Here is a 23,845-nt window from a genome sequence, read left to right as displayed (position 1 = left end):
TTAGTTTGGATTAATCCTTTTGGGATAAATTCTACAAGCAAACACATCAATACTTTTACTTAGGTGAGTGTTCCCAGCAGAGGCAGTGGGTGAAATCCTACCTGTCTTAATAGCCCATCTCAAAATGCCTGTTTGCTTCAAAGGAAGCAGGATTACACCCAGTGAGCATCCTCCCAATAGAGTAAAACAAGTGGATCTCACCCAATGGGCATTACTTATGACTAGAAAATACCCAGCAGTATATTCTGGGCAGAACTAACTTCTGTGTCAATAGCATCCCGATGTGTCCAGCGGGGGAAAAAGTGATCTCTTTCCAATACAGCCTCATTCAGATTTCCTGGAAGAGTCTGGTTTATTTCCATTTTATTAAATATTGCCTAGCTTGTCCATGTACCAATTTCTAGTGTGTTTTCAGAACGTATCTTTCTTTATTTATTGTAATCTGTGAATATTGTATTTTACAGTCTGTAAATTAGATATGAGATTTAATGCACTGGCAAAACACAAGAGTGTTAGAAAATGTTCAGACCCAGCAGGGAAACCACAGGGATGTTTAAAGCTTGATGCATATAATGTTAATATTACGTTACATGCTGTGCTATTGCACCGGATGCTTATGGCAAATGTCTATAGGGAGAATCAGTTCCAAAGATTTCATTTTCAATAAACAGATTATGCAGTTCCACCATATGCAATTAAAGAGGTAGTAATGAAATGGTTATAAAATCCCCTGTCACTCCATCGTTGTTTTTTAATTTTGTAAATAACATCAGGAGCAATCTGCTGGGAAGTGCTTATGTATTTATTTATTATTGATTTTTTAAATCAAAAAATACATTTAACATTACTTGTTATTGCAAATCTAGTCCTAGGGATGGCAAGACGATGAAGTATTTCCACAATATTAAATGTCAGGTGCTTGGGGGAATTGCAGCAGCATATCCTTTTATAAGAATATGTTAAATATTAATGACCAGTGATTACAGAAATTAATTTAAAGCCACAGTTAATTTCCAAGTAGAAACTTTTCATAGCTTCATTTCTTTGTTGCAAACAATGCATATTTAAAATAGATTCCCTTGGTGAATATTTTGAGTTACTGCTGAATTATCCTGTCTCTTGACTGGAATTCTGCATGCCACACATAAGGTAAAGAAAAAAGGTTTTCTAAACCAATTGGTGTACCCATGACAATAGAGGTGCATTGCAAGGGAAAGAAGAATATATAGGAATGAGAGAAAGGGGATATTTTTATTACAGAATAGACAAAATCCGCCAAAAGGTTATTTGTAACTACCTAAGTGCCACATGTTAGTCATGGCTAAGGCATATTTACCTGGGAGTAAATCCTACTGAAGTAAACATGGTCTGGGCTGCAGGCTCTGCTGTAGATGAAATTAACTTGCATTAGGTATTGACCAATGCTTTTGAGGGAAAATGTAAAGCTTGCTTCACTTTACTTAAGGATAGGATTTATAACGTTTTGGTTGCAAAAGAAAACATTTTTGTTTTTCAAAGCACAGATACCCTTTTAGTAAAATACCCTTTTAGTTCTCTTTGAATCATTTCTCTGCTTCTTCATTTACTGGGAAGAAGAAACAGTACTGGAATCTTATAATGTATGATAACTACCACATGTTTCCTGATATTTATACAAAAACCTTAAAGTAAGCTACGCAGCAAGGGTTCATCATGTGGGAAAAGTTGACATCTTATGGCTTTTCTACAAATTGGGCATGTTCCCTTGCTCTTATTTATAAATAACACTCACTTACTTATTTATTAGTAGGACTGATTTATATGCCACTAGTCTGGCCAAAATATCAGACCCAAAGAAGGGCCTCTAAGATTAATCTCAGTCAGTGGACAGTGCTGCTTTATAAGGAAAAGTGAACATAGCGTTTATGGAGTGGCTAAATGAGATGTGGCCTTGCTAAGATTGAGTATCTCAAATTTTATAGCACAGTAGAGTAATCAGCACTTTTTGTTATGCCAGCAAGGTTTTAATGAACAGATCACAATCTGTATTCTTCAGATTTTACAACTTCTATTTTAAAACCAATTTCACTGCCTATTTTGTTATAATAGGACATCCCTATTTTCTTCGGAGAAATGTTGGAGGGTATGAAACTAAGTATTTGACTTCCATACTGTACAAACAAAAAATGAGAAAGGGCAGGAAGCAGAATTCTACAAGTTGCCAAGGCCAGAGCCAAAGAAGTAGTTAACTTAGCAGATGAATATTATAATGTGCAATGCTGAATAAAAATATTTTAAAGTGTCTCCAATGTATTGGAATAAAATGTGTGCCTACTGTTCCAGGAAATTTCCAAAGGTGAGCACAGGCTGTGTTCTGCGACGTAGTCCTGAGGTAGGCACAGTACAGGAAATGGATGGATGAGGCAAGCTTAAAATTGGGTTATAAAACAGTGTAATTGCTTGGCTTTTTGGCTCTACCAGAAACCTGGTTGAAAGAATAATTGTGGGAAAGGATGTAACTGAATTATAAAGAGAAACAATAGGCTACAGTAGACTCTTGCTATCCTTATTCTGAAACTACCCACCATATGTTGCAAGAACGCCTATTGTTGTATCTGAAGAAGTGTGCATGCACACGAAAGCTCATACCAAGAACAAACTTAGTTGGTCTCTAAGGTGCTACTGGAAGGAATTTTTTATTTTTTATTTCCTTTCCCACAATTATTCTTTCAACCAGGTTTCTGGAGCCAGGGGCGGAGCGAGCCACCCATGGCGGACATTCGGCGCACCGCCCGCTCGCCCGTGACTCCCAAGCCTCCCCCAAGCTGTCGAAACGAAGGGGAAAGGGGGGAATGCCGCCTGCAAAGTGGCGCAGCTCCTCCCCTTACCCCAACGGCTCGGGGTAGGCTTGGGAGTTGTGGGCGGGCGCCGTGCCGAATGTCACCCCCCTCAGTGAGGGCACCTGGGACGGTCCGCCCCACCCCCCTTCCTACGTCTCTGCCTCTGCCCAGCATACAAAGGTCTGGAGGCGAAGGTGGTGGAAACAGAAATGTTCCGTTAAAACCAGCAGAATGTGCAGCCCCCCATGCATTCTTGTAACACATAAAGGATCGTTTCTGAACAGGGCTACTGTGTAGGCAAAATATACTGTTGGCATAGTGTGGGGTTTTCAAGGTACTTGTGTGTTTCACAATAATCCTTACCCTTGGAAGGAGAAGGAGTCTCAATTCTCTGCTGTGAGAAATAAATGCTGGAGTAACTTTCTAGGCTCCGGTTCAGACTGCACATTACATTCACCAGGGGTGCAGTGTTCTCCCCGTAGCAAGTTGCACCTTTGCAGCACACACCACACTGGCTACAAATGGCACCGCACATAAATGGCCCCAGTTCACACAGTAAATGGTGCTGTGGGTGACTGGTGATGGAGAACTCTTTACAGCAGTGCCAATTCCTGGAGACAAATATAACAGGCAGCCTTTGGCTTAAAAGAACCCTCCATGCTCTTACACTTCAAGACTGTAGCCCGGTTGAAGAATCATAGACATATTATTATTAATTATCAGTTATTGAATTTGTTAGTTTCTGTATACATAAAATAAATGCCTCAAAGTGACTTAAAATACAAACAGCTAAAAGCCAAATTTAAGATGATGCACAGTAAAGGAAAAAAGCCTTAAAATGATCATATAATAAGAAGGACAAATCCTGTTCCACTCGACTAAATGATGAGCACACTAGTAGAGGCTAACTTGCACACCAAAAACGTCAGTAAATAAAAATGCCTTTGCCTGGCACCTAAAAGCTGACAGTGGTGGCACCAGGCATGTTTTCCAGGATCTCCCCAAAGCCGGGGAGCCACCACTGGAAAAGGAGGTGTAGTTCTCTTCCCCACCTCCCTTGGACAAGGCACACTGAGAAGGGCCTCAGAAGGAGTCTGCAGAGTCCCGGCTAGTTCATGAGAAGAGAGGCGGTCCTTGAGGTATTGGGGTCCTGAGCAACATAAAGCCTTATAACCAGCAATTTAAATTGAGCCTGGAGGCTAATCCGTATCCAGGGCAGCCAGGCCAGAATTAGTATAATATCTGGCAACAAGATGCTCCCTCAGAGCTGCCACCACATCTTTCGCTCGGGACAAGTGCTAGCTCATCCTCCTCTCCGAGCTCGGCAAAGGCAGCCCCAGCAGGGGAAATAGGGACCTTCTGGGATCAAATCAGAAGCTGGCTTCTATAATTCCACGTCCGTCCCAGGAAAATCAGGACACTTGGAGGGTATGCAAGCTGTCTTCAAAGGCCCCACGTATAGCACATTGCAGTAATCTAACTAGAGGTTACCACAGCATAGACAGCTGAAGCAGGCTATCCCTGTCTAGCTAGGATCCCACCAGTGGAAGCTGGTAGGAGGCACTCCATGCCACCGAGGACACTTGTGGCTCCAGTGACAACAGTGGCTCCAGACATAGCCCCAGACTGCAGACCTTCACCTCTTCCAAAACAGGTTGAACGCAACCCATCCAGTCTAGGGAACCAGTCTGGCCTGGATTTTTCATTTGCAGATTGGTATAAGAGTGTTTGTTGTCTCACTGTCATCAAAAGATTAATGCAAGCATGGCCAAAGTCTGTCTCGGGGGCCTAATCTGGCCCTCTGGTCGATTTAATTCAGCTCCTGTGGCAGTATATGTCCTGGGGTAAAATCCTAAAAAAAAAAAAGCTCAACAACTTTGGTCGGCCCTCACAAATGTTCACTTCATCAAATCTGGCCCTGTTTGAAAGAAGTTTGCGCACCCCTAATGCATGATAGGCAGAAAGCAAGGGGCGAAACTACTTCTACTCAGTTTAACCTGGCACAATTGCTTGCCGATCAGAAGGTCGGCGGTTCGAATCCCCACGACGGGGTGAGCTCCCGTTGCTCGGTCCCAGCTCCTGCCCACCTAGCAGTTTGAAAGCATGTCAAAAGTGCAAGTAGATAAATAGGTACCGCTCCGGCAGGAAGGTAAACTGTTTCTGTGCACTGCTCTGGTTCGCCAGAAGCGGCTTAGTCATGCTGGCCACATGACCCGGAAGCTGTAGGCCAGCTCCCTCGGCCAGTAATGCGAGATGAGCGCTGCAACCCCAGAGTCGGACACGACTGGAGCTAATGGTCAGGGGTCCCTTTACCTTTTTAAGTACCCGACTGAGTTTTGGAGGGGCTATACCAGACATTTGTTTTGCTTATTATTCATCTTATTTCAATACTTATCACTTCTTTCCAATCATATACTGTAACAGCAACACATGAGAGATCTCAACTCTTTGTTTTGTTGATGCCTTTTTTCTGTATTGAAATTTGCAAATAGAATTAATTTAAAAACCAGGGCTGGGGGTTGGAGGCGAACGTCTCTTCTTATTGATGGCATCTGACATTACTACTAGTAAAGATTACCATATTTACTTGAATGTAATGCACATCTTTTTTGGCCAAATTACGTCATGAAAATTAGAGTGCCTTAGATTCGATGGTGCATTAGATTTGATTGCAAGCTTGAAAAACACCGCTGACATAGCAAATACTTTTTTGATTTAAAGTTTTTGAAGATTGAGGTTCGCGTTAGATTCGATGGCGCGTTAGATTTGCGTAAATACGGCATTTCATCATTATCGTTATTACTAATACATGTGTAAAAGGCATTGTGAAAAATTATACAAATATCCGAATTCCTGCACTAAATGAACCAACTAATTGGATGTGTGTTGTAAAGGCCTTATCTTGATAACTCCAGTACGAGGGTTATATGCATACAGTTTAAAGGCTTAGTTTTTTTTAATGGCTAAGTTAGAAACTTCTGAAAAAACCTAGTTTATAATCGGAAATGCTGACACAACCTTCCAACAGAGGTGCTAGGCTGTAATCTAGCAGCACTGTTTTGACAGCAGTTATGGAATAATGCAATACAGGCCTGAAGCACTTTTAGCTAAGTGTATCAACATGAACCTAATTTATTTAAACCTTCATCTAGTCATTCATATTAAAAAAAATCATGCACTCTGATATATCAAGAGAGACATTTTTCTCTCCTCCTTGTATATCTCCAGTAGGTATACATGAAATCACACAGCAAAATAGGCTGTCTATTAAATTGCTGAGGTTGTGATTCCTAAGCCTTCTTTTGCTCATTGCCATTTAATAAACAGTAACATAAACACAATATATCCTTTGAGTGTTAATATGTAATGAGAACAAACAGGACACAAGAAAGGTGGAGAAAAGGTAGATATATAAGCAAGAAAAAGTGAGTTATTGATTTTATTGACTGGTCTGTTAACTTCTGACACTGCAATAAAGCCTTATTTATTTGTATACAGAAGACTCAATTACATAGATACATATCATTTTAACAACTGGGTTATTTACAGGAGAATTGTAGCTTCATAAATAATATAGACATGGATTTCTCAAGCTGGCGTTCATCCATTGTTGCTATTTGGGGAGTTGCTGTAGTATTCCACAGATGCTCTTCAGAGGAACGTCAAAAAATATCAATGTTTAAAAATGAGTTTATATATGAGCCAAAGGGGTACTTGTTTAATATACTAACAATATATAGACAACTACGCATTTGTTTACAAATTGAGCTTTGCAGTTACTGCATTACTATAATTACAGCACAATCCTATACAGTACCTGTTTACTCACTTTTGAGTAAAGTTCTACTGTGTTCAGTCAGCCTCAAGACCTAGTATTTGTGTCTAAGATTGCTGTCTAAGAGAATTAATTGCAAGTGTCATAGCTTAAAATTCCTTTTAAAACCCAATATTTAAAATATAGGATTCTTTACAGTTATTTATTCACTTTTTTCTTAGGTGCCTTTCCTTGACTTCAAGGCAATGCATGTCAGTAAGAGTTAATTCTTTTAACCCCAACTGGTATTTAATATTAATTCAAAATCACCTAACAAAGTACAGCAGTAGAAAAACAACAAGGAAAATTATAATTCCACAGTAAAAGCAGGGAAGCGGGGGGGGGGGGGTATGTTCGGCAGATAAAGATAGGTCTTAAACATCTGGCCTGAAATATATAATGATTTCATTCAAATGGGTTTCCCCAAGCAAACTATTCCACAGAGTGGGTGCCATAACAGGGCAGACAAATAAAAGTGCTTCTGCACACAGTGCGTAGTTTGCTATAGAATTCATTCCCACAAGTTTGGAAGGCTTTGAAAGAGGATTAGACTAACGCAGGACACCGTGGCTACAAACCCTGTTGGCGATGTGCTTCCTCCACCGATGGGGGCAGTACACTTCTGAATGCCATTTGATGTAAACTATGGCAGGGAAGAGTCCAGCGTGGTGTAGTGGTTAAGATCGGTGGACTCGTAATCTGGGGAACCGGGTTCGTGTCTCCGCTCCTCCACATGCAGCTGCTGGGTGACCTTGGGCTAGCCACACTTCTCTGAAATCTCTCAGCCCCACTCACCTCACAGAGTGTTTGTTGTAGGGGGAGGAAGGGAAAGGAGATTGTTAGCCGCTTTGAGACTCCTTTGGGTAGTGATAAACTGGGATATCAAATCCAAACTCCTCCTCTTCTTCCTGCTTAAGGCCCACTGTGAGAACAGGATGCTGGACTGAGCCAACAGGCCCTTCTTACGCACTTAAGCAAATCTTTGCCTGCATTTGGAGCCCTCCAAAAGGCAAAAGAAGCTTCTGGTTGTGAGGTGTGGGGACTTGAGCGGGGAAAGGGTTAAATGACTCCTCTCTACCCATTTCTATGCTCCGAATATGCCCCTGTCAAAGGCACTCCCCTGCCCCAAACCTCCCCAAGGCCACCAGTGATTCCTAACATGCCGTTCGCCCCTGGGAGTGAGATATGCTCCATGTGACACACAGACAGAAAATGACACTTACTTCTTTCCTCCTGTTGATAGCAAATGATGATTATTGTTTTTTCTACTCCACATTGTGGTTAGAGTATTGGACTAGGACCTGAGAGAGCAGGGTTCAAATCTCCACCTGGCCATGAAGCTCACCTTGGGCCAGTGACTCGCCTCTTAGCAAGGTCAGGGGGAGAACCATGCATGCAACTGTGAGCTCCTTGGAGGAAAAGGTGGACTATAAATGCAATAAATAAATCCATTGCAAGATTAACGGTTCCGTACCCACAATTATTTTAATAAATAGGAAACTGTTATGGCCAATATCTTACTAGCGCAGCCTGCTTCAATAGATTGCAGGAGTAGACAGGCTGTTCATAGCAATTGACTATAGGCAGAGAAGGGGGAACGGTAAACGGAAGCCACATGATTTGGTGTGAGAAACAGGGGAGAACAAGCGTGTCTAATTTTGCCTCTGAAAGATTGGTAGGTATTGAACAGCCTGGCCATTTTCAGGTGGCAGTTGTCAGTCACTTTTGACTCAGTAGGTGACCTGAATTGTTTTGCATACATGCTATCCGCACAGCATGCTATTATGGAAAGGTTTTGCCATAAAGAAGATGTTTGGAGATGATCTTTCAGCATGTCACCAAGTTTTATGCATTATAAAAGCAATCAGACTGAATCAATCTGAGGCTGTAATCCAGTCCACACTTACTTGGGATTAAGTCCTATTGAACTCATTTTTTTCAAGTATTTTCATGGGCTGATATGTAAAAATTCCTACATCTTCTTGATACATTTTATTTTTATTTTGTTATTTTATTACATTTTCTGTTCTTGAATCTATGCTGCTTTAAGATCTAAGACTTGTTCCTCAATTTATTAATTCCAGTTTCCCCAACATTTAAACACAAATTTTTCTTCATTCAGTACATTTTTTCTTCTCGAGTTTAGAACAGACGTGTTGTATGGGGGGTGCGTGTTGCTTTTCATATTCTCAAACCAGGCGTGTGAACTATTTCCCTAGAAACTGCATCAGTATAGCTAAATTGACATGATATGGGAATCCTTTGTCAAGCTCTGTCACAGCCATTTCCTTTGGTGGGTTTTGTATTGCAAACAGAATCACAGGTTAATTTCAGTCAAAAACACACACAATCTTCAGCCACAAATATACCACGAGTTGCTACAGATAGAAGCCAATGCTCTCATTTGAAATAATGGCTTGCCCTGCTGAGACATTTCATGAGATCTTTGCTATAGGTATCATGCTGTTGAGGTCTTGCGGGGGCTGGGGGGCTGGGTGTATAAGAATTTTTGCAAACACAAACATTTCACAATGCTTGCTATATGCATGTTCATTTGTAGCAGGGTCTTCTATTTTTATTCTTTCCTTTTTCGCTTGTAATTTCATCTGATCTTAAAGCCTGGCCTTATGTCTACAGACCAAAACGGCTGTCATCCCCTTAGCTCACGGCTTGGCTCCTACTGTATGCCTCTCTGTGGGGCTACTCTTTTAAGAGTCTCAGCAAAGTCTGAGCAGCTGAACAACCTGTAATGAGACTCTTGATTCAGCCGCCCCGTAGGGCTGCATAAAAACCACAGAGCAGAGTAGGAAATTGTCAAAAACGCTGCTGGAAGCAAGACCAGAATAGTGGACTAAGTACCAAGAGAGAGAGTTTCATAAAGCACCATCTCCTGCCTGTTCTCACAGTTTAACACAATCTGGTGAAAACACAACTCAGTAATGAAAAAATGCTAAAAAAAAAATCTGCACTCCTAACACTTCTACCAATTAAATATTTTGGGTTTTTTTTAAGGTTGCTCAGTGGCTTCTAAGCTAATACCTTGATTCATGCTTCCTGTGAACAGTTTTGGGGCTTCAGATCCAAAATCTGAAGTAGCTGAATTGATGATTTGGGTCTTAGCAGAATGGATTCCTTATGAATAAGCTCCCCCACTGTCGCCGCCAGTGCCATTTCAAGCATGGACTTGAGTTTTTACCCATGAGTACTTTGTTTATTTTATCTATTTATTTAAGCAAGCCCACTCTGCCTTCTAACTCCAAAAAAAAGGCTTATCCTATCAGACTTCTGGGATAATCAGAGTGGGTTGCCCTCATGTGGGTCGACCTGAGGCAGTACCTGGATTTGACAAAACTATGACCTTTAACTAGAAGGACAGATCCTGAAGTTGAGGCTCCAGTACTTTGGCCACCTCATGAGAAGAGAAGACTCCCTAGAAAAGACCCTGATGTTGGGAAAGATGGAGGGCACAAGGAGAAGGGGACGACAGAGGATGAGATGGTTGGACAGTGTTCTCCAAGCTACTAACATGAGTTTGGCCAAACTGTGGGAGGCAGTGGAGGACAGGAGTGCCTGGCGTGCTCTGGTCCATGGGGTCACGAAGAGTCGGACACGACTGAACGACTGAACAACAACAACAATGACCTTTAAGATTCAGTTGATGTGTCTCCATGGGAGCTATTATGGCTCCAGAAGGTTAGGTGATGGTTGACTCATCCAGATTTCAGCCCTCTAGCAAGGGGTGGGGGCAGGGTGGGGTGGGGGCGTCTCTCTGTGTGTGAAAAGAACAATGCATCACAGATTGAGAGCCGGATTGAGAAAGTCACAAGCAGCTGAGTTTAAAGCAATTTGGGGGCTAGAACTGATGTGGGAGCAATGTCATTTGTTTGCTAGGGGGATTCATGAGTACAGTACAGTGGTACCTCGGGTTCAAGACGCTTCAGGTTACAGACACTTCAGGTTACAGACTCCGCTAACCCAGAAATAGTACCTCTGGTTAAGAACTTTGCTTCAGGATGAGAACAGAAATCGTGCGGCGGCAGCATTAGCTAAAGTGGTACCTCAGGTTAAGAAGAGTTACAGATTAAGAACAGACCTCCGGAACGAATTAAGTTCTTAACCCGAGGTACCACTGTATGTGTAAATAAATGCAAATATTTGTAAATAAATGCAATGTCCTAGTGGCTGGTTGAATATAACATACATATATATACATATATACATATACATACATACACACACACACACACACACACACACACACACATATATATATATATATATATATATATATATATATATATATATATATATATATATATATGCACCTTCCCAGCCACTTGAGTAAAAGGTTGCAGTTTGTTAAAGGAATGGTCATAATTTTGAGGAGGGGAAACGCAATCCTGCTTCATTGCTCTAAGATCATGGTTCTCAGTGCTGATGCCTGTTTGCCCTGGGAACAGGGTTGCCACCTGCCCTGTATAATACAGGATTGTCCTTATTTCAGTGTAAAATGCTAAGCCCTGTATTGATCCAATACAGGATGCACTTTGTCCTGTATCCCCCCTGTATTCTGCTGTTCTCTCTCTCTCTCTCTCTCTCTCTCTCTCTCTCTCTCTCTCTCTCTCTGTCTCTCTCTCTCTCTCTCCCACACAACACACCTCTCACTTCTTTCCCTTCCATTTTTCTCCTCACTCCCTCTCCTCATCCCTTCCCTAAAGAGGAGCAAACCGGGGCAAGGTTTTCAGGTTGTTGCTTCCAGTTCCCTGCAGCTTTGCCTGTTTAGACCTTTTAACCACCCCCAAAAATAAATTCACACATGAATCAGATATTTGGTTTGGTTTTTGTCAGAATTTAAGCCACAACTCTATTGATTACAATCAAGTGAGTGGTTGCATAGGCTCTGGTTTGACTGAGAGTCAGTGTGGTGTTGTGGTTAAGAGCGGTAGACTTGTAATCTGGGGAACCGGGTTCGCGTCTCCACTCCTCCACATGCTGGGTGACCTTGGGCTACTCACACTTCTCTGAAGTCTCTCAGCCCCACTCACCTCACAGAGTGTTTGTTGTGGGGGAGGAAGGGAAAGGAGAATGTGAGCCGCTTTGAGACTCCTTTGGGTAGTGATAAAGTGGGATATCAAATCCAAACTCTTCTTCTTCTTCTAGCTCCCTGCAACCCAAAGGTCAGTACCATCAAGTCCCTGGATTCCTTTAACAGAATACCCTTCACACAGGGACGGCGAGAGTGTTCTCCCATCCCTATCACCTGAATCAGAGTCTATCCCCAACCTTACAAGTTGTGATGATTTGCTACGCGGCAGGCGAAACCCACGTGGCAACAGCCAATCAGCCAAGTGGGGAAAATTCCTGCCGTGCCCCTGTCCCAACGACAGACGACACACGACGGCATAGCAAGGTCAAGCGCAAGCCCTAAATATAGGGAGAGGTGGGCGGGTGTTCCAATGCACTGGCCCAAAAAGGAAACTCAGGTGCACATGCATGGGCTTAAATAGGTCCCTCGATGCCCTTTGCTTACGTCCCATTGGCCAGATTGCTCCCAGCATCAAGGGACCTACCAATCGGGTGTTGTGGCTATCCAAACGGTGCCACCCACAACACAGGGTCTAGTCGCCAGGTCGCACCGCAACACGTGCCCTCTGTGAGGGAGGACCCGATTTTGCTGGGTGAAGGTGGCCATCTGCAGAGCTGCAGCCTGGGAGCGCTGGGCCCTGTCCCTCAGAGAACTACAAGTTCTGAGTCTCTAGAAAGAAGCGGTTTTGTGTCAGTGTAACCCAGAAGCCCCACATGATATTTGAGAGAGGAGGGTGGGGGAGAAGTAGCTCCTCACAAGGCTCCCCCCCACTGCCCCCTAATATTGTTTTCTCTCCTTCATAAATTTAATATTACAATTACAATTTATTTATTGCATTAGCCATATGGCCATAGCACATTGTGAGAGACCAGGCAGTGACCTGTCGCGATTATACCTAGAATACTACGAATACAGTTAGAACATTAAGTGTAAAATCATGCTGAGTAATACAGATGAGATAAAGAGCAATAACAGGGCAAGTCGACTGTGTCTATGTCAGGAAGTTACATAGGACTAGGGCTGAGGTAAGTTAGCCAAAAAGGTGGCCCTGAGTTTTAGGGCCTGTAATATGTAAATGGCCACTCCACGTGATATCAGTGGGTTGGCATCCGCTAGTAAGTATTTCATGCGGTCATCGTCCTGGGCGATGAACGGTGGGATTAAAAGGAAAAGTCTGGGTCTTGCTGAGTGGGCAGTAGAAGAAAAAATGAATAAAATCCTCTATCTTTCCCTTGTTGCATGGGCAGAGTCGAAGAGCCAGAGGAGTATTGGAAAATACACCCTGTAAGAATGCTGTGGGGATGGCATGAAATCGGGCTAGTGTTAGGGCCCTTCTTAGCGTAGGATTTATCAGATCACTCAAATAGTGGGCCAGAGATCTAACTGCCTTCACGTGAGGAAACCACGTGGAGAGTCTGGCCGCGTTAGATAGTTCTAGATCGAATTTAATATGTGGAACATAGTTCATCCCCACATCAGAATATGCCCCCCTCTTTATTTTTTGCCCTTGCCTGCATGCCTGTACAGTTCTGTGCATGTGTGCAAAGGTGTGTGAAAAAGGTCATGCATTTAAGCTCTGGGTTGGCAAGCACAGACAAATTCATGTGGGGGGGCGACAAATTCCAGAGGGGCCATCCGTTTAGGCTGCAATAGATTTTAATGGATTGTTTTCAGCATTTCAGCATTGGGGGGGGATTGCCCCCCCATCCCGTCCTATATTTTTCCAGAACAAAGGTGGCAACCCTATTTGGAAACCAATTAGGGAGGCTAGGAAGAATCTCAGTATTCCTTGCCTTTTGCAAATTTCTGAAACTTACGGTTCTAGGTAAAGAGTTATGAAAGACTGATTCCAGTGTTCTCTGATTGATGAGGCTAAATGGCAGATGAGTAGCTTAGATCTACTAGATGTACTGTATTATTTTTTTTAAGTAAGAGAAGCTAATCTTGGGAGATGAGCCTGGTCAACATTTGGGATTAGTAAACCCTGCAAGGATTACAGCATGGATTACAGCTCTGCTTAAAGATAAAATCGTTTCTACTTTATAATCAGATGAAAACATATACAAATTAAGTGAAGAACCTCACGAGGAATTGATGGCTAGTGATATATTTTTTTAAGGCAAATAGTAGCAGTTGCTCCAAATAATAGATGTTCTTTTAACATACTTCCCCCTTTGGCATTTAGTAAGGATGCAAGAATGGAAAGAAAGGAAGTTTAATTTAGAGCGTCTTCTGCCCTGTTTAGTTAGGGATCAGCTGTCCAACATAAAATAATAATGTGTTCAACTGTCCATCTTCTAATAGGCAACCTTTATCACCACTATATTCAGCAGTGCTAACAGCAAAAGAAATATTGTATGAATTCGTAGAAAATTGATAGAGTCTTTGTGACCTTAATATGATTATATGTGTGCTAATGCATTCAGTAGCAAAGAAACCGCAACCCACAATGGGCAGACTCCAGTTCATAAAAGATGCATGCACCATTAACAGAGGGATCTTTGCGCACCGTTCAGGGCGGTGGGGTGGCGGGGAGAGGCAGGGAGAAGGGGTGTCAGCTTATTTTAAATAAGGAACATGATTTTACAATGCTATCTCTTCCCGTTTCATGTAGTAACCTTGCTTCTCAGCTCTCATTTAGACTGTAAAAATACGAGATGCTCCAATATGAACATGCATTTTTATTTTGCAAAACGGTATAAATCAAGGTGGAGATGTAGATAATAGACTGCTGCGTGAAAATGAGAGAACAGAAAAGTAATGAGCAAAGGGGTTGCTGAACACCTAAAAGTGTTAAGTGCGAATGTGACAAAAATGTGTATCACATAGTTCAATGTCAGAATACACTAGGTTAATTGTTTATTTTAATGGTTATTAAGAACTACTTTTCGTATCCTTCCACTTAAAAGTGAAAGTGGAAGGATACGAAAAGTAGTTCTTAATAACCATTAAAATAGACAATTAACCGCGGATCTTTAACGGATCCACGAAGTGTATTCCGACAGTTCAAATTGCCAGGAAGCTGGGATTGGCCTAAATGATAAAAGTAGAGGGTCCTGTTTAGTTTCCAACCAGTAAGATTAAATTTGGTTTGTTGAATGCTTTATGCATTCAGCATTTTAATTTGATAAAGTCTCACATACAGGATCATCCAGAGAATAGCTCTCCTTCGTTTCCCCTGTGCTCAGTATGGATGTGAGTCTTGTGGGGAGTCATTGCATCAACCCCTAAATAGAAGAGAGATGGAGTGGAGCTGTGTTGCGATGCACCTTGCACTGACATGCTAGGGGTGTGTGTGTGTGTGTGTGTGTGTGTGTTTGTGTGTGTGTGTGTGTGTGCAGCCAATGCATGAATTACTATGGCCAAGTTTTCCTGGTCCAGGAATGCTCGTAGCTGATGTACCGGTACCTTCTAGCTGCTGAGGCTACCTTGGCCTCCAGTGACAAAGCTGGATCCATAACCCTCTCAGATACAGAACGTTCTCCTGTATCTTCAGATAACAGATAAGCTTATACTGTACCAAGAACAAACTTAGTTGGTCTCTAAGGTGCTACTGGACATCCCCCCCCTCTATATATTTTGACTGCGTCAGACCAACATTGCTACCTACCTGAATCTAGAACCATGGAAGGCACCACATTGAGCCACATGAATGGAAGTCCACCAACCGTATCTGAAGAAGTGTGCATGCACACGAACCAGACCTGAGAATTTCAAGGGCAGATCCAAATTTCTGCCTTTTTTTATAGCAAATTTTTACTAAGTCATTTAATTGCTGCCCAGTGTTATTTTGACACTGTATAAGTTAAACCACAGAGCCTAGGGCTTGCCGATCAGAAGATTGGCGGTTCGAATCCCCGCGACGGGGTGAGCTCCTGTTGTTCGGTCCCAGCTCCTGCCCACCTAGCAGTTCGAAAGCATGTCAAAGTGCAAATAGATAAATAGGTTCCGCTCTGGCGGGAAGGTAAACGGCGTTTCTGTGCGCTGCTCTGGTTCGCCAGAAGTGGCTTAGTCATGCTGGCCACATGACCCGGAAGCTGTACGCCTGCTCCCTCGGCCGGTAAAGTGAGATGAGCACTGCAACCCCAGAGTCGTCCGCGACTGGACCTAATGGTCAGGGGTCCCTTTACCTTTACCTAAGTAACAAATAATAATCACTATTATTAGTTGCAAATAATAGTCACTATTGTCTTGAGAGAGAATGGAGTGCACCTCTGGGGGTACCAGAGGACAACACCCCCTTCTCAGCCTCATGGATGTTGTTAAAGTGAAAGTAGAGCAATACAGTTGGCACCAGCTCGTCTGCAGGAGCTGCTGGAAGGAGGTATACAAAGCACCATCCAACTGTTTTTGACTCTAGATTTGTGTAGGGTTTACTTAGCTTTTTCTCCTCCCAAAGATATACCACAAAGCAGCAGAGTTTTAGGATCAAACCTTTCCTTCTCCTATAGAAAACACTTCCCGTCTGGCTCATATAGAGAGCACCACTGCAAGTGAACAAAGAATCATGGCCTTATCTGAATGTTTTGTGGCTGTAGTTTTCATTCTTGGGTATTTTCACCTATGCTCTCACAGACAGTAATAAATGGCGGAGAATAAATTTTCACCAGGACTGCTGGATGCAGTGGAGCTCCCAGCCAGCTTGAAATTCTTGCTTTGCTGCATTTTCTTGGTTCTTAACTCACAATTCTTCTTCTGGCAATTCCTTTTTCTGGTTTTCAAGCAAAACCTGTTTCTGGTGCGATTCCTATACGGTGGGTAGATTAGGAGGAGGGCCTATGAGGCTAAGTGAAGTACAAGTGCATGAGTGAAAGGGATATGGGTGCCATGAGGATACATCCCTCTTTGATCCTGGAAAGCCAGCATGAATAATCTCATATCGAGGCTGTGTAAAGCCTCATTCATACACATGAAATCGTCTGCTGCAATTGGATCTAGACTTAAGATGACGGTTAACAAAGCCAAGCTCAGAGCAATCCTGTTGAAATTGATTCTATTATTACATTATATAAAAACATAACGTGTAACAGACAAAAGCATTAACATAATTCTAATAAATTCCATACATAGCATAATTAAAAACACATAAAATGACTTTCAATCTGTCACTGAAAGTTTGGTGGAAAAGATGGGTTTGTATCTGTTGTCTGAAAGAAGACAAAGTTGGAGTAAGATGCATCTCAGTTGGGTGCGGTCGTTCCACAGAGCCACAAATGTTGGATATGTGCATCTCATTGTTTACTTCATATGTGGTGGGCGTGCCAGGTGGCACATAATTATTGGAAACTTCTTCTTCTTCTTCTTCTTCTTCTTCTTCTTCTTCTTCTTCTTCTTCTTCTTATTATTATTATTATTATTATTATTATTATTATTATTAATACCCTGCCCATCTGGCTGGGTTTCCCCAGCCACTCTGGGCAGCTCCCAACAGAACACTATAAACAGTATAAAACTTCAAACATTAAAAATTTCCCTAAACAGGGCTGCCTTCAGATGTCTTCTAAAAGTTGGATAGTTGTTTATTCCCTTGACATCTGATGGGAGAGCGTTCCACAGGGCGGGCGCCATCGCCGAGAAGGCCCTCTGCCTGGTTCCCTGTAACTTGGCTTCTCGCAGGGAGGGAACCACCAGAAGGCCCTCGGAGCTGGACCTCAGTGTGCGGGCAGAACAATGAGGGTGGAGACGCTATACTGGGCCAAGGCCATTTAGGGCTTTAAAGGTCAGTACCAACACTTGGAATTGTGCTCAGAAACGTAATGACCACGGTATCAGAAATTGCAAGGACAAAATAAAAAATAAAAAAAATTCCTTCCAGTAGCACCTTAGAGACCAACTATGTTTGTTCTTGGTATGAGCTTTTGTCTGCATGCACACTTCTTCAGATACATTGAAACAGAAGTCACCAGACCCTTATATATAGTGAGAAAGGTTAGGATTGGGATTAAGGTTAGGATTGGGATTAAGACCTTTGCTATTTTTATTTCATTGGATTATCATTATTTTTTAAATCAGATGTTCATAAAATCTCTAATTATGACTCTATTAATGTTAGCAAAAATTATGAGGGTTCATAAATGGAACAATCTACAACTCATGACTGTGTGGATTATTGAGGTGTTTAGATCTCACAGAGTTAGACAAATTAACCTATGGGTGGGTGCAACAATAACCAGAAAACTAGAACTGTTGAAAAATGGACACACTTTGTAAATCATTGGAACTAATATTATAGATAGTTAAGGTCTGACAGTAATTGATTTGTATAAGCACTGAAAATGGTGTTCTACATTATTAGCTTTCTTTCAAATAAATGATTTGTTTATATTCTGTTAAACAATAAAATAAGTCATTACTCAATTGACTGGGGGTGTGCTTTAGGTTCAGTAAGGATCTAGGTGATTTTTGGCTTTTTTTTTACACTGTGCTAAGAAATACAGAGTTAGACGAGGGGCTGATTCACACATCCATGTGCATTGCTTCTCTACTTGACACTTGATGGTTCACAGCTAATGAACCCTGGGTTTAAAGGAAGAAGTCACATGATGGCTCTGCATGCAGGCCTTGATCTTTTATGGCTCAATAACTTTTGAAAGCCTGGTGTCTCGGTGATCAAGCGAGGAAGGGGAAATGTGCTACCCTCCAGATGCTGTGGACTACAATCCCAATCAGCCTGAGCCGGCATGGCCAATTGTAGGAGTTATAGCAGTGCATAACACCTGAAGGGCGCCATGTAGGTTGTCCCTGAACTAGTATGCGTGGACTGGGCCCTTACTTTTAGACAGATTGAGGAAGATGTTTGAGAAGTGAACAGTGGGCTAATTTTTTTTATAGCTCATGCATTACTTTCATTACAGGAGAATACAGGGATGCTGTCAATGCCATGCCAAGGCCAAGTGATGCAAATAATCAGAATAATGCTGTCATCTTTCATGGGCATAAGTCCTGGAGAATCAATTTTCTCAGAGTGATTATATGTGAATGTGGTATTTAACATCTGAATAGCCTTTTGCTAACATCTCTCTTTCTCACCAAGGAAGGATTTGCCTAATTATGTGTTTACTGTATTTCATGTGATGATCACCAGTTGGAAATTGGCAACTTCCATCATATTTTAACTGACAGAGGTGCAACCTTTTAGACATGTGCCTATAGCACCTATCAGTGGAGAGGAACACGGCAAGCTCGTCAAATGATAATTAATATGTGAATTGACTTATTTGTGAATCACTTTTGAAGGACCTTCACGCAGATGGAGCAGACATGTTTTCTGTTGCAAGGCTAGAACTAATGCATGGAAGTTGCAGGGAAGGAGACTTGGGTGAAACATTAGCAGAAATGGTTAATAATCAAAGCTGTTTGATAGTGAAACAGTCACTTCCTCAGGAGATTATGGGCTTTCCTTCCTTGGAGTATTGTAGCAAAGGATAGATGGCCCTCTATGAGGGATGATGCAGTTGAATCCTGCTCTGTGGTTCCTGAACTGAGCCTTGAGGTGGATAGATTACCTTCAATGTCTGTCCCAAATCTATGACTCTATACTAGACAATCCAAAAGTTCTGACTGTCCGTTGTTTTGGTTGGCAATGAACAAACAGTTATAAAAGGAGAATTCCTGGATACCAAGATCTAGGTTGGCGAGAGAACCCCGGCAGAGATTTAAAATAATAAAATATGCAGCATAGTAAAGTGTGGAAATATAGGCTATTAGGCCTTTAAAATATGCCCTTGCAAGTTCCAAAGTAGTCTTCTCTTCCCCTAGCATAGAAAAAGACCACACATTTGGTAAGTTAAAAATGGTTTACTTACAAAATCTCCAAAGGTCAAGTTCACGAGCTTTTCCATACATTAGTCAGAAAACACAGGCAGTAAAACTTGGCTTCGTTGCAGAGGTGGAAGTTTCTAAATTATTGGTATAAGAACACTTGTAAGCGCCATGTGGTCTGAGCTTAGAGCAGCCAGCTCAGACCTCTTTACACGCTGAGCTTTTCAGGTAGACTGAGGTACAACAATATGCTTGATTACCTATTTCCTCCCAAGGTGAGGGGGAGTGACCTAGCTAAGCCTGGCAAGACAGCTTACTCTATGGCGTTAACCCCTTCATGCATTAATTAGACTTAAGCATGTTGGTTAATTAGACTTAAGCATGGCATGCTCACGAAGAGTCAGACACAACTGAACAACAACAACAACAATGTTGGTTATATGAGATTGGTGACCCCACAAATCCAACTTACATATGGTGGGGCTTCCTGGTGGGATTCCGTGTCTCCCCCTACCCCCGCCCTACATATTCTGTGTATGTGCAAAGATTGTCTGAAGAGGACCACACATCAGATGAAATACTGTTGTTTACAATTTTTCCTTTGGATGAGACTCCCTGTGCTATTATGTCCCAAAATTTTCTATCGTCTCGCAATTTAATCGCCTTATCAAGTGCCTCCCATTGTTCCTTCCTATAAAGGGATTTCTTGAGTTTTAAGGTGTTTTTATAGTAGGAGCGCCATCTGTGGAAATTTACCATAGATGACAGAGTCCTCTCCTGTTTTACCTTGTTTTGTTGTTTCCTGAGCAGGGATCTTAGCTTCCGGCAGTCTTTGTCAAACCAAACCCCCGATTTGTTATGTTGTTTGGGAGGCCTGGTGTTTATAAGTAATGGGAAAAGAGACTCTGAGATCCACTGATATCACCGATCCCACACTTCGGAGAGCTTTCACCATGGCCCGTTTTCAAACTATCCCTACGGCCTATCTGTCAGGCAGATATGCAAAAATCCCGGTAGAGCACCGTTTATGTCCTTGCCACATGAGAACCAAAGAGGACCTCACGCATTACTTGTTGTACAGTGGTACCCCGCTAGACGAATGCCTCGCAAGACGAAAAACTCGCTAGACGAAGGCATTCGTCTAGCGGAAGGCTGCCCCGCAAGACGAAAAAGTCTATGGGGCTGCCTCGCAAGACGAAAAATTTTCGTCTTTTTTTTTTCCGTTTTGCGGAGCGCGGCTGTCATTGCCGCTCCGCAAGACGAAAAACCCGCTAGACGAAAATTTTCGCAGAACGAATTATTTTCGTCTAGCGGGGCACCACTGTACTGTCCCATTTACTCGGCCTTCAGGGATGCGATCTTACAAACTATTCCCAAGTCATTAGTCAATTCTGAGGACCAAGTAAAGTTTCTGCTGGTGGACGCTGACCCATGGATTACCCACGTGGTAGCGGTTTTCATGGCGAGGGCTATGAAAACCAGGGTGGGGTTCCTGAATGAGGCAGTGAAGGCCCTCCCATCGCTCTCCTAACCTGTTGAATCCTTTTTCCTGTATGGGGGGGTGTTGGGTTTCATTTTTTGCCTCTTTGTTTTTTGTTTGGTCTGGATTTGTCCCCTTTGCTGCGACAGCGCGGCACAGGCTTTTAAAATCTTAAACCTATTTTAATAATTTTATTGTTTACTTTTTAACGGTGTTGTATGGTGTTTTGTGTAAAGGCATGGACCTCACAAACCTAATAAATGTTGTTGTAGTCTGAAGAGGACTCTACTGAGAACATGGCAGAAGCAAAAAATGGGAATCGTATGACTTGCAATTCATTTTCTTAGCCACTGAACTACATCAGCATGCACTTTAGACATTACCTGAGTGATCTGGGTATGAATTTGTTGAAATTGCCACAACATATGTAAGCCATGTAAAGAGGCTGCATGAATGTTTCTATTTTGTGTTACTTTATTTTTCTAAGTGGCAAACACCAACAAGACTATGCCTTTCTCCTCTAGTAAGCTATTGCCCTTAATCCTGGGTGGAACTTTGGCTTTATCTGTTTGTACTTTGGTGACTGTGTGCTCCCCATCTCCTGAACTGGAATGCACAATTGCACCGGTTTTATTTTAAAATTAATGTTCTGGTGACTGTACGTCCTAAAAAAAATAGCCAACTGCTGGAGTTCATATACATTTAAAAACCTCTTTCTACCTTCTCTGTTAAATGAGAGGAAGAACATTAAATGTGATATCTATGTTGGGACTGTTCATTTTATAGAAACATCAACATGCTTTTATTATTAACCTGTTCCAAATCAATGTAAGAATTTCAATACAACACTTGTAAGTATTCCCAAACCAATGTGCCTCCCTGACTTCCTTTTGTGTTTTTTTTTAAATTACAAATTAATAAGATTCCCCGGTTTCTGCCTAATGATTCTCTGCATTTATTGCTTAATCCCCGTATAAAATATTGTTAAGATTGACACATTGCTATAGAGATAGAAGTCAATTGAATAATATGTAGCAGTCTATTTTATTTGTACCTTAATGTGGTGATGTATTTCTTTCACATTTACATTATTTATAAGTCTGTCCCCTTGGAGAATATATAGAAGAATTTGTTTTAAATGAGCAGATAATACCTTCTTTAAAATTTATAAGTATGGCAGAATCAGATCCCCCCTTTTTTCCCTTCACAGACCATGGCGTGGCAATAAAATAATTCTGAATTGCCTTGCACTTGCTATTCATAGGACAAACGTGGGGGGGGGGGGAGAGGATCTTATTAAGGTTGAGTTACAATTCCATTTCTATAGACATCAGTAAAACCACACAGAACACAAAATCTACACCAAACTGTCTGGCAGAAATCCTAAAAATCCTGGAATACACAGGCACGTGTGTCCCTGTCGCTTCTTTGCCATATGCATTCATGCACCCTGCCCCAGAAACAATAAACAGGCATGCTCCTGCTCCATTGATTTATTTTTTATTTTTATTTGCTACTAATAGCCATTCACCTGCAGAAATAATGCACACGCCCCTGCCTACTTATTGAGGCATATGAAGTTGGAAGCAGGTTTATGTGCATGTATCTCTAAATGGATATTGAACTGCATCGACAGATGGGTACATATTCCTACCCCCAATTTAGCTGCTAGAGGAAGTATGGCTCCGGTCAAATTGATTGGCAATAGCACTCCTAGGTGTTGAGGTGGGGGGGGGTACTCAGCTGATCAGCCCTATGACCAGGTACAATGGGCTGACGCCCAGCTTCTTGCTTGCATAGGCCTTCTTTCAGGAACTTGGTGGCATGCAGGTAACTCATTCATACCCTCCAAGTGTCCCAATTGGCACCCTCCAGGCATACAGGCTGGGACTGATGGGAGTTGTAGTCCAAAGCATTTGGAGGGCAGCACCAGGTTTAGGAACTGGTGGGGCAGTCTGTTCCAGAGCAAGGATTTGGTTCCAAGTCTCTTAGAAGCAGGGCCGGCCCACCCACGAGGCAAGACAAAATCAAAAATTCTTTCCAGTAGCACCTTAGAGACCAACTGAGTTTGTTCTTGGTATGAGCTTTCGTGTGCATGCACACTTCTTCAGATACACTGAAACAGAAGTCACCAGATCCTTAAATATAGTGAGGGAGTGGGGAGGGGTATTGCTCAGAAGGGTGGTGGGAATGGGTGATCAGCTGATAGGTGTGGAAAACCTGTTGACGACTCTTAACGGCTGCAATTAGTCTTGCAGGGAAAGGCAAGGGGTGAGATGGCTAAAGATAGCTTGTTATGTATAATGAGATAAGAATCCAATGTCTTTGTTCAGACCAGGTTTCTCCGTGGTTTTAAGTTTGGTGATTAGTTGTAATTCAGCCACTTCTCTTTCCAGTCTATTTCTGAAATTTCTTTGTATTAAGACAGCTACTTTGAGATCTTTTATAGAATGTCCTGGGAGATTGAAGTGTTCTCCTACTGGTTTCTCTGTCTTGTGATTCCTGATATCAGATTTATGTCCATTTATCCACGAGGCAAGGTGAGGCAACTGCCTCGGGTGCCAGTTTCCACGAGGCGGCAGACCTGGCCTTCCAGGAACGCATCGCCTGCTGGTTCCAGTTTCCACGAGGCGGCAGATCTGGCTTCCCAGGAATGCATCGCCCGCTGTTGCTGCTGGGGTGCCCGTGGCTGCGGCTATGTACTCCTGCCCACCATGATTCGGAGCAGACCTTCTCTCCCCCTGCAATGACCTTTGATTCCGTTGGGTTGATTCGGTTCCCTCCTTTTCCCTGATGTAGAAACCCTTCTTCTCTGGTGGCAGGGAAGGGATATGTCAGTGCCATTTTGTGCCTTGCCTCAGGTGCCCAAATGTCCTGCTTGAAAC

At 42.4% G+C, this 23,845-nt stretch overlaps 1 protein-coding gene across 2 annotated transcripts in view; it reads left to right on the top strand.

Moving 5' to 3' along the window:
- The window catches only part of POU6F2 (POU class 6 homeobox 2), a 314,499-nt gene that overhangs the window by 139,659 nt on the left and 150,995 nt on the right, over positions 1-23,845 (top strand). The window lies entirely within an intron of this gene.

Source organism: Lacerta agilis, chromosome 12 (assembly GCF_009819535.1).
Source record: "Lacerta agilis isolate rLacAgi1 chromosome 12, rLacAgi1.pri, whole genome shotgun sequence".
NCBI classification, from domain to species: Eukaryota; Metazoa; Chordata; class Lepidosauria; order Squamata; family Lacertidae; genus Lacerta; species Lacerta agilis.
The sequence above is the reverse complement of the archived record's forward strand: the minus strand, read 5'-3'. Positions and strand labels throughout refer to the sequence as shown.